General features: G+C 39.4%; 1 protein-coding gene across 3 annotated transcripts in view; it reads right to left on the bottom strand.

Annotated features, from left to right (window-relative positions):
* The window catches only part of SSH2 (slingshot protein phosphatase 2), a 226,641-nt gene that overhangs the window by 140,535 nt on the left and 70,602 nt on the right, over positions 1–15,504 (bottom strand). The gene's annotated exons all lie outside the window — the stretch shown is intronic.

Below are 15,504 nucleotides of genomic sequence, written 5' to 3'. Positions count from 1 at the left end.
GATCATCTGTATTTTCTAAACTTTCTACAATGATCAGCGGTATTATCAGAGAAAAACTTAAAATGTGGAGTCGGACATGGGAGAAATATACAGATTCCTATTCTTTTTCTTTTCTTAATTAGATGTCTCTGGGATATTAGGTAGGAGATTACACACATCACCGAACCAGTGTTTTAAAAGAGACATAATTAATAAGCTGGCAGATCATCGACAAGTCAAAGCTCCTGCTGGCAGGAGGCTGCCTGAGTGAGTGACACATCCCTTTCCTCCTCCCTCACTCAACAGCGGCTCCTAAACTCCTGTGATAGCCTATAGCCATGTGCACTCAGCTCAAGTTCACAACTTTTCCTACCCTATTCAACGTCCTTTTTCTCTAGAGCCATGCCTTTTAAATTGGGGTACAAGTACCGAGGATCATACCGCAGTGCGGTAGAAATGACTGAAACCAAAGGATGAATAATAGACAGCATATTCCCCGAGTATCAATTTTACTTGATAGGAAGTAATACTTTACAGTAACAGGGATACAGATATACAAACATCTGCATGAAATGTAAAGCATAAAAATTCAAATAAATTTCAGCCTTGTAATAGGCTCCTTTAAATTCTACATACTCAGACTGCCAGGGGTTCACTATCCACTCTCCTCTGCTGTTTCTGAAGAGAAGACCACATGCTCATGACCCCTTGTCCAACTCCTTGATCTACCTCTAAGACTATAGGCACGTACTTAACTTTATGTGGATTCCATAGACAAAAGACTGAAAAACAGAAGTGCTAAAAAAGTTGACTTAGCACTTAAACACACCCATAGCCTCCAAGCTTACTTGAAGTGAAACATAGATACTGAAATGAAGGGGGAAAAATGAAGTTATAAATCAGAACATGATCTAATTCCTAATGTAAGTTAGGCCTGGCTAGTGTTCCTTGCTAATATACTGAACGGCATAAGGAGACCAATTATTACTAGCCTTCCACAGTTGAAACACTCCTCGCTTTTTCTGCACAGCGAAGGAAACCATCAACAAAACAAAAAGACAACCTACTGAATGGGAGAATATATTCACAAATGATATATCCGATGAGAGGTTCATACCCAAACTATAAAAGAAACTCATATAACTTAACAAAAAAAATAAACAATCCGATTGAAAAATGGGCAGAGAACATCAAAAAGACATTTTCCCAAAGAAGACACATCGATGGCCAACACACACATGAAAAGATGCTCAACATCACTAATCATCAGGGAAATGCAAAGCAAAACCACAATGAGATATCACCTTGCACCAGCTGGAATGGCTATTATCAAAAAAAGTCAATAAATAACGTGTTGGAGTGGATGTGGAGAAAAGGGAACCCTTAGGCATTGTTGGTGGGACTGCAAATTGGGGCATCCCCTATGGAAAACAGTACGGAGATTCCTCAAAAAACTAAAAATAGATCTGCCATGTGACTCAGCAATTCTACTTCTGGGTATTTATCCAAAGAAAAGGAAAACACTAATTTGAAAAGATATATGCACCCTTATGTGCATTGCAGCATTATTTACAATGGCCAAAATGCAAAAGCACCCTAGGTGTCCATCGACAGATGAATGGATAAAGAAAATGTGGTGTACACACACACACACACACACACACACACACACACACACACACACACACAAAGAATATGACCCGGCCATAAAAAAGAATGAAAACTTGCCATTTGCAACAACATGGATGGATCTAGAGGGTATTATGCTAAGTGGAATAAGTCAGGCAGAAAGACAAATACCATATGGTTTCACTTATACGTAGAATTGAAACAAAACAAAAACAGACTCATAGAAACAGAGACCAAAGGGATGGTTACCAGAAGGCAGTGGGTGGGGGCGGGTGAAAAGGAGAAGGGAAAACTGTCAATAATATTCTGATAAGTTTACACAGTGACAGATGATTACTAGAATTAGTGGGGTGATCACACTGTAAGGTATAAAAATGTCGAATCACTATATTGTACAACTGAAACTAATATAACCAAGATTGTACACCAACTATAAACAAAAAAATAAATTTAAAAAACAACTTGCTTTATTTTATTAATGGAAATAAATGACAGGGAGGAAAAAATTAATTGCAACTTAATGCAGGAAAATTTTAATTACACTCACAGTTCCTGTTAACTTTGACAACTCACCAACTCTAATATAACAAGACAGCACCTCCCCCACTAATATAAGTCTAACTAGAACTGAATACCAAACACTGTTTAAGAAAAAGGTAAAATGAGAGAGAAGCACTCAGTCATCTGAATTTCCCCTCCAATTTGTTGAAAAGTCAGCATTAACTGTTGTAAATTTATAGATTATGTAAACCCACTTAAGAAGTTCCACTTCAGAAGCTTCTCAGCTACTTTTGAAAGTATCTACTGTTTTTCATTAACTACTTCCACAATGTCTCCCCATTTTTTCCTCCAGCCTCACTTTTACTTCCCTAAGGCTCCTACTTTGCCTTCCATTTTGCACAAACCTTAAGTTCTCCACTTGGTCTTCTTTGAATTTCATATCTTGAGATAACTTTAGAAAATATTTATGCTCTAAACTCTGAAAAATTATAATTGATGCATCTCTCCCTGCCACCCCCTCACCAATTAACAGTCTAGGACAGAAGAAACTGTTACAACCAACTTTGCAATGCCATCCTTTACTGCTGCCATCCTCAGGGAGTTCAGAATATACCTCACCAACACTGCTTAAGGTCATTAGAATCCTGACAATCAAGACAAGTAACTACAGAAAGCCTATGATGATATAGTCAGATTATTTTGCTAATTATCCCACGTTATCTATTAGTAATATATTCTTTGATCTCGGTGTTTTCCCCCCACAACTGAATAGAACTAGGAAGGAAAAGGGAGAAAAAAGGTAAACAATAAAAGGCAAGATGGGTGTATCTAAAAGGAAACCCTCTCCCCTATTTACAGATTCTAATAGAAATAAGCTTAACTTTGAAAACATCTATCCTCATTATCATCAGTTAAACATTTCTTCTTGAGAAACTAGTACAATCCTAATAGGGAGTTAGCTGTAAGCATAAATTCAAAGAACTAATAAAAGGCATCATTAATTCCATAAAAGTACAATTCCTGGAAGCAAAGGTAGTTATAAAAAGGCATTCCCCAGACAATGTCCTGGTCAGTAAACACCTTTGAGCAACTATCAGGAAATAGTCATTACTTGCCCAATTTCCTAAAAACCATAACTTCCCTGATAAACAATGCCTTTAGTATCTCACGAAAAGAATGGCCAAGACTACTCAGTGTTGGTACAATGAAACATTACACACTATTTCACATCACTTACACAGAGTCAACAGAAACGATGGAAAAAAATAATGGCTATAAAGTATGCTGTCGATTAAAGAAACACTCTCAAACTATCAAAGTGAATTGAGATGAGACACAAACTGCTTTTATGCTCTATTTTCTACAAGATCTAAGAGACCAACAACTAAAACACCCAGGCTTTGAAGAAAATGAATAGTGGCTTACGCGTACAGTTGTATCTTTGTTTATGATGTGAACACATGTGTGCGGTTACCATCAGTCTCAAGTAAGTGCTTCCATCATGGAACTGAATTTTGATAAAGCGATCATTTCCAATTTCCATACCTTTGAGGAGTCACAGAACTGAATACTCGGTATACACAATCCAGGTGGAAAAAGCAATCAGTCATAGACAGTTCCCTGGGACAATTATGAAAGCTGTGTAATATATTCAGCTCTGATCCTCAGCCTTTAGAGCAATTGCATTGCACAGATAATTTAATAATCAATGGTGGGATCATAAATACTTTTCCTCGGCCTATATAAGTGAAGAGTTGAAAACAGTTTCACAGAAGTAAAATGTAAGAAATAGTAAAAATAGCTTTCTAGTGAAGTAAAACAAATCTACTTTTAAGCCACTCTACAGAAACTAGTCCCATGACATTTTCACACCAGGGAATTTGGGCAAACTCATTCAAAAGATATGATTTTTGCCATCATATTGATTAAAATAAAGACCGACAACAATGAGGTGAATAACGTGAGGCAAAACAAATGTAAACTAAAGGGTATAACACAGGTTGTACGGAACAATTCAACTTTTGTTCCATACTTCACTTCAAAAAGCCCATATAAGCAAAGCGAAATCTGTTTCTCTACGACTCAACACTTCAATTCTTCAAAATGAATCTACCCCAGAAAGATGGGACACGATCCTTCAGACCTACACGCCCATTTATTCGAAAAATATCTCAATTCACTCCAGACTCCAGGCACTGAGCAAGGTGTAGGGAATGAAACAGATCCACTCCCTGCTTCAGTCTGATAAGGGAAGAAAACAAAAAATCACGTAAGCAAAAGTAAAATTGCAACTACAAATAGTTGGGAAATGAAATAGTACTACTGGCGTTTCTTATGCGTATACACTGACAGCATACCCCAGGCCCCGCTATTATGTTGTATGCAGTAAAAATCCCAACTGTTTTCTAGAAGTTATTCCTCAAGCCTTCCTTATCAGTGGTTTACTGAACAAAACAAATTTTAAAACATTTCTATTGAATTTCTGATATGGATGCTGCCCTCTGGTTGAGGAGACTAGCTCAACTAGAAGCCATTAATGTAGACTTTGGATTTTAAATGATAAAAAAGCCTATTGGAAAACTAGCGAGAAAAATAAAAGAGGATTTCAATATATATGAGATTCAAATTAGATGGAACTCAGCCCCTTGCCACCTTTTTCTTCCCAGGGGTCTTGGACTGTGCGGCAATTTCTGCCTCTGCTACCTGGGAGAATCATCAACCACGAGAACTCCAGACACTTCCATTTTTCTCTTCTGCTGTCCCATCTACAAGCATCTGAAAGCGTCCATGCAGAATTCCAAACCATTTCAAGTTACTCTTAGCATCACGTCCCAGGGAGATGCCTCAGTCAATTTTGCTTTGACGGACCCGCTTTCATTAAGGACTTGGTTCCCACTTTTTAGGAAGAAAAATCACGCAAAATCCTAAAGTCTCTGATATCCCTCAGTTGGATATGAGTTCTCCTTTTGTAAAGTCCTTTTCTTCTCAAATTTATCTTCTTCCCTGAATTTTACAGTTGACTATTGAACAACCCAGGTTTAAACTATGCAGGTTCCACTTATACGTGGATCTTTTTCAATAAATACTGTAAATGCACTCTCTATTCCTTACGATTTTCTTAACCTTTTCTTTTCTGTAGCTTACTTTATTGTAATAATACAATATTATATACAAATACATTACACACAAATGTATTTGTATATAATACATATAACATATAAAATGTTAATTGACTGTATGTTATCAGTAAGGCTTCCACTCAATAGCAGGCTATTAGTAGTTAAGTTTGGAGGGACCCACAAGTTATACCTGGGGTTTTGATTGCATGGGGGAGTCAGCACCCCCCGTGTTGTTCAAGGGTGAACTATAATTACACATATTCATATCTTTACTCTGATTTATTAAGAATAAAGCACTTAATAGGTATTCTATAAATATTGAATCAGTCAGTCATTGGAGCAAATTATTTTTGCTTTATGAAAGGAAGGAAGGAAGGAAGGAAGGAAGGAAGGAAGGAAGGAAGGAAGGAAGGAAGGAAAAAAGAAAGAAAAAGGAAGAAAGAAAGAAAGGTTTCTAGGTGAGGAAAGCAAAAATGAGTAAACTGAACTCCCAAATAATAAAAAGTCATAGTGGGGGAAAAATTCTGGTCCACTATATAGTAACAAGGACTTAAAAACAAAGCAACTAACAAGCCAACCAAGGCAATAATAACCAAAAGAGTATCTAAATGTGTTATACCTAATAAACCTTGGAATGCATAGTGATAAGAAATTAGAAACAAGAGCTAAATAATAATCTGGGTCAAAAATGTAGCTATGTAGGGGCAAAGGCCCCACTTAATATGACCACAGATAGAACCAGAATTACCAGTGCCCTCTCATTCAATGCATTTTGTCCTCTCATTCAAAGATACTGCCAAGTCCTTGCACACTAGCCTACTCCTTCAGCATCTCCAGTGCTACCACACTGAACATAGAATGGAGAGAAATCAGCGTGGAAACTTTGTGAAGCCTCACCTGCAAGAGGTCATGACTTGGGTGAAGAATTCAGGGGATAAAACCACTGACAGCTGTGTTGCCAATGCACTACGAGCAGGCTACGTGGACAAGAAGTGCTCATTGAAGGGGAACACTATTGCTGCACATGAGAGATTGGGGCCAATGGTTCTACAGGAAATGGAGTCACAAGAAATTCAAGCTGGAATTAGGGGTTTGGAGAGTTATGATGGTGTTCCAGAAGACGACATGACTGTATTTGAATAAATGTAGATTTTTGTACATGAATAAATGTAGATTTTTGTACATGAATAAATAAATGTAGTTTATTGTACATGAATAAATGTAGATTGTTGTACATGCAAAAAATAAGACATCCCCTGAAAATAAGCCCTCATGCATCTTTTGGAGTAAAAATTAATATAAGACCCAGTCTTATTTTGGGGGAAATACGGTATGTACCCCCCAGTCCAGTCATCTGCGGCTGGCAGTTAGTTAACAAGTGTTGTGTAAGCAAATTTTAAGTGGTATATATTTCTAATTATGGAAAGCTTTTGTTAAAATGATATCATATAATCACTGAAGAAAAACTTCATGTGAGCAAAGGTCCTCTTTTACTTTCCTTTCTTCTGGTCCTAGTTCTCTCCAATCCTCATTTCCATAAAAGCATATTTAATGGACAATATCTATAGCTCTTGGCTTTGGGGAAATCAACCTGGCTCTAGTTCTGCCTGTAGATCACAGTAGGACCTACGCCGGCCATATTTAACACTAATAAAATGGGGCTAATCTTGACTACTTAATCATGGTTGCAAAGCGACTGCAAGCATATTGTGCTGTTGTGTTGGTATTAATGGTGAGATGAAATTTTTGCTTACAAAAATCAAAGAGTTTGGGATATCAGTGAGCCTGATCTTTTTTCCTCAAAAGATAATTTCTCTCAGGTTTCCTTTGAAAATTGTTAAAAGTGCCAAAGTACAATTGTGAACAAAGTAAATACTTCAGTTCTATCTACTCCACTGAAAACTTGAAATGAAAAATATTTTCTATACAGATAAATTGCAAATTATAGTTAACAACATTTTACGCATTATAGAAAATAAGCTGGCTTGCAAGGAAGGTGAAGTTGCCTTCATCGAACAGGCATGTCTTTGAGGAATTTCACATAATATATTAAAATAAACAATAATTTCATATTTTCAAAAAGACACATTAGGAATGTTAATTTTGTTAAATTTTCACTGAAAAATGGAATAAAGGTGCACTTGGGGGCACATATGATTATAAAGTTTCCAGAATAAGCAGTGTAAGTTTTCAGTATAAGCAGATATCTTCTCACCCCACTCAGGATCTGACACCTTCCATTGGTTCAATGTCTCTCTCTGTGGGTCTTTGTTACGTTCCTCAGGCTCTAACACTCCCTACTAGGCCGCCCCTCAACCTTGTTTCCCACAGAGACCCCCTTCTCATCCTACTCGGGCTCCAACAATTGCTTCGGGGCACCCCCCCCAACATGGATAACCTCCGCACCCTGCTTGGGCTCCAGCATCCCAACCACATTGGGCCCTGGTGCCCACTCAACACCACCTGTCATGCTTGGTCCCATCTAATGACTTTCCATCGAATTGTTAGAGAAGAGGAAGAAAGGTGTTTTTGTTTTTTTTTTAGTACTTCCATCATAAATACAAATAAAAGCAACCACAATTTTCTAACAAATATTTACGGAGCTTCAACTATGCACAAGGTACTATACTAGGTCCAATGGAACTGTGCAGCCCTCCAAGAGCTTCCTCTCGGTCTGAGAAACCCAAAATATCTCTATGCATTACTCAGGATGTTTTCCAGTATCAAGTAATAACAAAAAAGAGAGAGAAAAAAATCCACCAAAAAAATGGTTTAACAATAAGAAAAAGTATCATCTTGATTAATTTAGTAGCGGAAGTTGATCAAGAATGCAGTTGTCCCCATCTTTTTGTTCTGCCATCCTAATTGTGTCAGCATCGCTCACAGGCTAATATAGTCCCAAGATGGCTGCCACACTTAGGGTCCATCAAATATGTATATATCCAACAATGGTCAGCTGAAGAAAACAGCTCTTCCTTCCCTTGTGTCTCTTAAGTACAAGGAAAATTGTCCCAGAAGCCTCCTGCACCCCCACCTCCCAGCTTCCCTCTCATCTCACTGTTTTGAACTGGATCACATACTCATGGTTAAGCCAACTGCTGGCAAGGGGATGGCATCCCCTGATTGGCTGTTATAAGAAACAACCAATAACCTTTGTTTTCAACAACAAATAACCTTTATTTTCCTACGTAAGCCAGTTTCTATTTACTCTTAAGTAACAGTCCTGACAAATACATTATGCACCACATTTTCCCATGTGCGCAATCAAAGAGAGGTAAGAGGGAAAATATTTTTATTTCCATTTTACAGGTGAAAAAATTAAAGTATCCAAATGTAATCTGTCCTTGAGACTATGTTGCACTTCACACAAGCTGGAGAGTCCCACACAGATATTGAAGATATCTGTGTGTGTGTGTGTGTGTGTGTGTGTGTGTATATGTATGTATATATTTTTAAGCAAAATGTGTCCTAAAATTTCAGTCAAAAATTTTTATACATTTGCCTTTGAAGCCCAGCAGTGGGGGTTGAGAGGAGGAGAGGGATGATGTTTTCTGTGGCATGAACAAACATCATTCTCTCAAAGAGGATGCTCATGTCCGCAGAGCTCGGCGCTGCCTATATTATACACTCACTTTGCAGACAGGCTCCGCCTCTGATGGTTATCTCCCAAAGGCTGTTAATTTCAAGGCTTCCATATTGATACTACATGGCTGCAAATCAGGCTTTTGTTCAACCCGTCCCTGAACCATTTCCTCCTACCTGTCTGGTTTCTCTATTTCCCGATAGCAAGGCCTGATTAAGGAGATGCCATCATTGTCCCAGGCCATAGAAGAGAAACTGTCATGGACAAGGCTCGGGTGCTTACATAGTGTCTGAGTTATAAATACTCCTCATTATAGACTTTGTCCTGCCACATACTGTGAATCAGGGCAACTATAATTTGGTCAGAGATTACAACCCTAAAAGCAGGTTTAGTTCCTGTATGGTAAACCAGGAACTAACTACTGCTGTTTACTTCAACTATCATTTAATACTGAACTAGAATAACTACATATACTAAATATTTTAATAGTCTCATTCTGTAGACATCAGTGTTTTTAGATGTTATGCTAAAATATTTTTCACCTGAAATATTTAGAATATTTTAATACACAAAAATGTATTTCACACAAGTATCTGTCAGTTGCAATAAACTTACAGATCAAAATCTTTGGCTTAGGGGCGGAGTCAAGATGGTAGAGTTGATAAACCTTAAACTCACTTCCTCACGTGATCACATCAAAATTACAACTAAAGTATAGAACGACCATCACTGAGAACCACCTAAAGACTAGCTGAATGGACTTCCTATAACTAAGGCTATAAAGAAGCCACATGGAGATGGGTAGGAGGCGCAGAGACATGGAACGGGCAGGTCCCACACCCATGGTGTGGCGATTAATAAACAGGAGGTGTATCTTGACTGTGGAGTTCCCCCCTCTCCAGGAGTGAGGGATCTGAGCCCCACACTAAGCTCCCCAGCCCCAGGCACCTGTGCAAGGAAGAGGAGGCCCCCTAACATCTGGCTGTGAACACCAGCAGGGATTATACCTGAGATTGACGAAAGGTTGTGGAAGACTGAGAGTCTCTATTTAAGAGGTTCGCGAACAAACTCACTCCACGCTCCAGTACAGGGGCAGCAGTTGGAGAAATGCCTGGGTTAGATGGAGAGGAATTAAATGGACTAATTTTAGGGTGAGGGCTGGAAGGGTAGAGATTGGTGGGCACTCTCTGAGGCGATGGAAGCACTGGGGGGCCCCACTGTTCCTTTGTTGAGCTCTTCTCCCACCTAGCTGGCCCAGCGCAGGTGGGCACAAAACTGTCGCTCTCCATTACCCTGGCTAATAACATGCACCCCACCCTGGCCTACATATATATTATACAATGGAATGCTACTCAACCACAAAAAAAGAATGAAATCTTGCCATTTGAGACAACATGGTTGGACCTAGAGGGTATGATGCTAAGTGAAATCAGTCAGACAAAGAAAGATAAATACTGTATGATTTCACTTATATGTGGAATCTGAAAAACAAAATAAATAAAACAGAAACAAACTCACAGACACAGAGAACAAACTGATGGCTGCCAGAGGGGGAAGAATGGGCAAAAAAGGTGACGGGGATTAAGAAGTACAAAGTACAAGCTGCCAGTTATAAAATTAATAACAGGGACATAAAGTAAGTGGAATACAGTCAATAATATTATAATAACTATGTATGAGGTCAGATGGGGCCTGGACTTATTTTGGTAATCACTTTGTAAGCTGTGCAATTGTCTAATCACTATATTGTATGCCTGAAACTAATATAATACTATACGTCAACTATAATCAAAAAATAAATGTAAAAAATCTTAGTGGCTTAAAATAATAGCAGCTTCTCGTTTATGCTCTACATGTCCATTTTAGGTTGGTGGCAATTCTACTCCACGTTACCCTCTCTCCTCCAGGTCATGACTAATCATTACGGCAGGGAAACTGAAATACAATGAATCATACATTTGTCAGCTAAGACTTTTAGGCTTCCGCCTAGAAGCCACAAAAGTCACGTATTTCATTTGCCAAAGCAGTTACATGGCCATGCCCAACTCCCCACAAGTATAATCCTACCAGTATGTGGAATAAGGAGAACCAGAAACACTGGCAGACACAAATGACTACCACAGTAATAGGTAAGGATACTGTATGAGACAAGATGCTTTCCGTTACAAGCAATCTGACTTAAGGAAAACAAAAAAGGTAGTGGTTAGGCAGAGGCTCACATAACTGGTAAATCCAAGGGGGACAGAAATGCGATGATGTTATTAGGTCTCTATTTTTCCCCTGTCTCTCTTTGGACTCTGCTTTCTTCTTATTCCTAGGCAGACTGTCTCCAGGTGATGGTAAGATGACCACCAATCACACCAAGCACGTATCAGGGAGTCCAGAAAAAAGAACTTCATCCTTTTTACCCTCAGCATCCGTATCTCTCTCTCACCATGACTCTGACTGGCCCTGCCTGGTCAAGTGCTACCCGGGATGAACCAGGTATCCCGGCAAAAGGGTGCTTTGAGCAGCCTGACAGGGTCTGTGGACATATGACCACCCCCGTGATAGGACAGCAGGGCGGAGTGATCGTCAGCCCCACCACAATGACATGGCGTAGAGCAGATAAGCTCCCACCAGCAAAGCTGACCACACCAGAAAAGTAGCAGCTATCTACCCGGAGAAATCTGTTATTTCATTTCCTCCATCATTCCCTTTGATGACACGCGTGAGATTAAATTCTAGAAACATAAACTCACGTGGTCTTGGCTTTCATACTATAAAGTGTTGCTGATGTTAATCCAGATCAGTTGTAAAAACAACCAGAGAACATAATACAGGTAAATCCTGGGACAAAATTTCTTTAGGTTATTTTGCATAAGGCTCCTCTGCGTATAAATCCAAGCAATTAACAAGCAGATTTCCTCTTACAGAACCAATGCAATGGATGATTTTTGAGAGACCCCAAAGAATGATGACATGACAACGTGATTACTAGGCTGACGAGTATGAGGGTTAAAGAGGGAGAAATGACTTCCCAAGGTCACAGACAACACACAGTGGTGGTAGGCTTTGAACCCAGCACTTCTCTAGGCAGTGGCAGAAGGTGAAATAGTAACAAGCATCAGACTGTAAGCTTTATGGTTTTGTTCACAAGTGTATCTCAAGCGACTAGAACAGTGTGTGGCACATACTAAATGGTTGATGAAGAGGTGAAAGGATTGAGTTCCTTTTCCTATTGTAAGTAACAGTCAATGGCAATAAAATAAATTTGGTTTCCCATGTTGTCATGCTTCTAAAATTTGGGTAAATAAATTTCTACGGGAATAAAATACTCAATTCCTAGGAAGTTCCAGGTAACACACATTGTGACATGGTACACTCCTCAGTATAGTAGCTTCTTGAAGCTGGGTAGGGCAAACACAAAACAATGCAGGAAAAACAAAAACGGAATGAAGAAGTACATTAAAAAACCAACATAGCTACAGCATCTGTAAATGAGCATTTTTCTAGATCAACATGAAACCACACCACTTCAGTTTTAGTAGTAATGCTATGTAACACATAGTCATTTTAAAGAAGGAAGTTACGTGTAGTAGAACCTCTGTTTATGTTCCTGCAACAGCTGGGTAAAGCCCTATTTTTGGCCAATTCCTTTCTCACCCAACACCCTCTCCACTACCAGAACAATTTAGCTGATGTTTTGGGGTCTTCCCTTAGAGCACTGAGTGAGAGAAAAGGCAGATAGATGGAGCCATCGTGTTGGACAAGAGAAAAACAACACACAAAGCTCACTTTTATTTCAAAAATGGAATTATTCACCATCTCACCACAGGACGTCTCTGACAAACTCAGTAAGTAAACTTGATTGCAGTGAACTCTCTTTGACTGTGTAAGAAATTCTAATTTTTCCTTTTGTAGCACTTGGCTGTAAAACTCCTTTGAAAATCCTGCCTTCTTATGTTCTCAAGAAGACAAATTTAAACACAAAACAAAGACTTTGTGGGCAGGGTCTGAATCCCCTGCAAACTTTGAGTACATTCCCACCTACCCCTCTCTCCAGGACTCTTATATAAAGACGGCGTGCTTTAGCCCCTCTCCTTAGTTCCAAAATATGGATCAAAGGCAGAAACGTGTAATTTTAGAGAACGGATTAAAGATAACAAAAGTCAGGCAGTGAGAATTTCTGTAAGCATGTAATGCGGCAAATTTTAAAGCCGAAGAGAAAACACATTTTCTCTGTACTAATTTCTTAGAAAATATTAAATTGGAAGATTCCAGTTTTCAGGCCTAGACTTCTATCTCACTGAAGAAATCAATGGCATTTAAATCTTTTGTAAAGCTGGAACAATCTATTTTGGAAAAGCAGTTTATGGGGAGACCTTAGTAACATTTCAAATACTGGCAATAATTAACCTTGATCAACCTGAAGCTTTGCTCAGCCGCATAATTATACACATTAGTTACTTAGTATGTGGGAAACAAAGAGATACAGATGTTTCTAAGCAACTAACTACATCCTGTTGAGTTTCCCCCGCAAGTGTCAGAACCCTCTCATTGGTATTTGTGAAAAGCCAGCTTCAAAGCAAAAGCGTCCCTAGTGTTAAAAAAGGCAACCATTCCTCAGCTTCCATTTCCATCCCCAAGTGACATTGGTAAAATTAAACCTTATTCATGATGTTTCTCTACCAGTTGACTAGGCTACATTCTTACAGTCCAGGGGTGGTGGCTACACAAGTCGACATGTGATCTATGGATAGAAAACTACTCCATGGGCCACCAAGAATCGGTAGTCCTCAAAGGAACAATAAAACCTTCATGCGATTGGTAGATTGTAACAGTGCCCAACATTTCAATATCCAGGCCTTAATCTAAATATTTTGCAGACATTAGCTCATTTAATCTTCACAATAACCCCACGAAGCAGGAATGCTATTTATTATATCCATTCTTTGGATAAGGAAATTGAGACTTAGAGAAGGAAAGTATTAATAACTTAGCCGGGGATCAAATATATGGTGATGGAAGGAGAACTGACTCTGGGTATTGAACACACAATGGGATTTATAGATGATGTAACACAGAATTGTACACCTGAAATCTATGTAATTTTACTAACAATTGTCACCCCAATAAATTAAAAAAAAACCACTTATCCGGGGTCACATACTCTTCACCACCATATATTACTTTTCCATCAACCTCCCTCTTATTAAGAGTTCCATCCCCCAACAAACGAGTTAACCAAATCAAATCACAGAAAAATGAAGCCCCAACTGTGTATGGCTAAAATCAGTCAGTCAGAAGTCCATTCTCCATAGAAAAGCCAGGTAGACATTTTAAATGTTAAGCTGTTTGCTCCCCAACTGAACACTCTGCAATGGCGTGTTGCCTGAGCAATAAAGTCCAAGAGCCTTAATTCAGTTTACAAGACTCTGCACCATCTATGTCAGCGTCGTCTTGCATTATTCCTACCTCATTTTCTATGTTCCAACCTCAGTGGCATTCTTTCGGTTCCTTGAATATGCCATCAGTTTCCTGACCTGTTAGTATTTTTGTTCCCTCTCTCTTCACTCACCTTTTCTCTGGTTGACTTTGACTCACCTTTCAGAGCACCACTCAAAATACCAGTTCTCCAAGGAAGCCCTCCCTTGCTCACTAACCCTTGAGCACGTCAGGTCCCGGCTTGCTATAGTCTCATAGTATGGTATATTTTCCTCTTTTCAGAATCATAATTTTAAAATTCACCACATAATTAGATGTTTAATGCCACCTTTCTTTACTAGAACGTAAGTCTGAAAGGGAGGAACCACGTGTGTCGTATGTACCACTATACCCCCAGCAATCAGCAGTGGCTAGCACATAGGAGGTACTCTGTACGTATTTGTTGAAAGAATCATTGAGTGAAAGGTAACCATATACATAAAAAATGGAAACTAAGGTCATGCCCTCCAGGCACCGGGGTCAGGCAAGGAAGAGTGACGACAGCCAGTGAAGGAAGTCCCAAGCCCAGTTCTGCTCCATGTTAGGTATTGCTGCCGCTCCAGACTGAGCCAGTGTTTGAACAGTTCGGGATAGAGGCATAGAACCAGACCAGTGGGATCCGTGAATGGCGGAGGAAATAAAGCAGAGGTGCTTTCAAGTATGACCTCAGGAGAGATGGAGCTGATCATACTCGTAAGACCTGGACATGACTGCACAGGGTAGAATTTAAAGTATTGTGACACAGCAACACCCCATTTGATTAATGTTCCAGCGGATTTTAATTGATATTTACTTGTTATATGTAGCTCGGAACAGGAAGGACCATAAATTCTGAGTGCCAGCATTGCTTAATCTAGTCCTGGCTGCTCTGCAGCTCCCCTCGAAGGCATCTAAAAGTCACCCTGGGGAGGGTCTGTTAGTGCTAAAGAAGCTCCTTGGGAAAGAAAAAAGCACTTATACACCAAAACATTTACCAAGAAACCCCCTCCGAAGATCGCTGAACACTTCTACAGCTAGAACCTGCACGCCATTCAGTTCCAAGGCTTTTCATAGCAGCCTGGAGTCAGGCTCAAATGGAGAAGCGCCGAGAGGTGTGTGTGACAGTGTCTTGTATCCCCTGTATTAACTTCCAGCAAATACAGTATTTCCTATCCTCTCATCTTCAAGAGTACAAGCTTGAGATGCTAATCTAGGGCTAAAATCCTGCAGAATCCTGGATTGCTTTGT

The sequence above is a fragment of the Rhinolophus sinicus genome, chromosome 12 (assembly GCF_057876585.1).
Source record: "Rhinolophus sinicus isolate RSI-liver-muscle chromosome 12, RSI-T2T, whole genome shotgun sequence".
NCBI lineage: Eukaryota > Metazoa > Chordata > Mammalia > Chiroptera > Rhinolophidae > Rhinolophus > Rhinolophus sinicus.
The sequence above is the reverse complement of the archived record's forward strand: the minus strand, read 5'-3'. Positions and strand labels throughout refer to the sequence as shown.